The sequence below is a fragment of the Gadus morhua genome, chromosome 14 (genome assembly GCF_902167405.1).
Source record: "Gadus morhua chromosome 14, gadMor3.0, whole genome shotgun sequence".
Classification (NCBI taxonomy): Eukaryota; Metazoa; Chordata; class Actinopteri; order Gadiformes; family Gadidae; genus Gadus; species Gadus morhua.
Window position 1 is genome coordinate 17403154 of NC_044061.1, and position 1776 is coordinate 17404929.

Here is a 1776-nt window from a genome sequence, read left to right on the forward strand (position 1 = left end):
AACCAACAATATATACAATTACTATGTCAATCTGACACATAGCATACAAATAAAACACCACATTCATTGTACATTTTAATCGCGCTAAACAGCGCTCATAAACAGCTAAACGCTCCACTCCTGTGGCAACCAACGGTATTGCACGGAAAACGCAATAATGACGTGACCGGCTAGACGTGTAGATAGTTATGGCGCGTTCAGATCGCTGGGAATTATTGGGGAAACATTTTCGCGACGTCGGAAAGTTCTATTGAACGACACCTCATGACGCTCTGATGATTCTTCTTCGGTTCGGCAACTGGGAACAGTTTTTTTGCGACATTTCACGGAGGCACGGCCCCCTTTTGGTCTGGCCCCCTCGCGTTCGGAATCTTAAAGTTCTTCACAGCAGGGTTTTTGCATAAAAAACGGTCAGAACTTAGTAGGATCAGTTTCAAGTTTGCACGTCTTTATTTCCTTTATACCACCAGGTGTGAGTGTGATTAGCCTTACAAGCCGTTTCGAAAATCTGCCCCATATGACACCACCTAGATCTGTGCTGGATAGATCAGGCCTACCGAGTGGAATCCATCAATCATCTATCCAGCACAGATCTAGGTGGACACACCAACTAGTGATGTCGTGGGGCAGATTTTCGAAACGGCTTGTAAGGCTAATCACACTCACACCTGGTGGTATAATATGTCTCCTTTAAGAATGCTTGATTCTGATTGGCTGGGAGGAGGGCATTAACCCGGCAGGTTGCCCGCTGACTTGTCGGTTCTACTTGCTGCTGACTGAGCACAGCGTCATCAAATAGTAGATCAATACGCCGCTTGTAATTTTTGGAATACTTGATTCTGATTGGCTGCAGGGTGTCCATTAATCCCTGATATATGGACACCTGCAAGTAGTCCCAGTCAAATTGTCTGTTCAGTCTTCAAAACGAGAGCTGGTAAAAATTGTGAAAAATTCATAAAACTGTAATCAGACAACGTGGTTATATCCTATAGACCCTAGAGTATCTGTGGTATAAAGGCTGGGACGAATTTCGAATTATAAATATGCACAATCCATAACGTTAGCTCTCTGGCACATAGCTCAGCGGACTAGAATACCTCCCGTTGCCAAGTCGTAGTTTAGGGCAATAAACAGTTCGATATGCCCGGCTCGTAGAAGGTTACCGCCCTTGACTTCGTCTCGGGCGGTAAGCCGCCCACGAGCCGGGCATATCGAACTGTTTCTTGCCCTGCCTCTCAGTGATTAACCCGTACGTAGCCTATCATACTAGCTGGTTTACCAGTACACAGCGTTTAGAACTGAGCAAAGTCGATGCCAACAGACAGTTACCACGGCAATCAATAGTGAAGTATGTGATATGATGGTTGATTCTTTTTTTGATCAAGTTTTTTTATATTAATTTTGAAACCACAAATGTAAAATTGTACAGTACAAATATTCATCCGAAAGTCAAAGAGCACAAACTCCCACCCCTACCCCTCCCACACACCCACCAAGTCCCCCTCCCTTGACAAAACAGGCATACAAATACATCACAGACAAACAAATCATAAGCACAAACAGCCTAAAACCAGCCTAAAACACACAAAAAAAGAAACAAACAAAAAAAAGACATGGTGGATAGATCAATGGTGGTTGGCAGCATAACAGCCACCGTTATGGTGTGTTTGTGATAATGCCATAACAAGAGAGTCATAGAGGCCCCAAAGTGAAGGTTTGGAAGAGAAGAATAGATACATGTCCTATAAAAACTAGGCCGGTGTATAAGGAGAATAG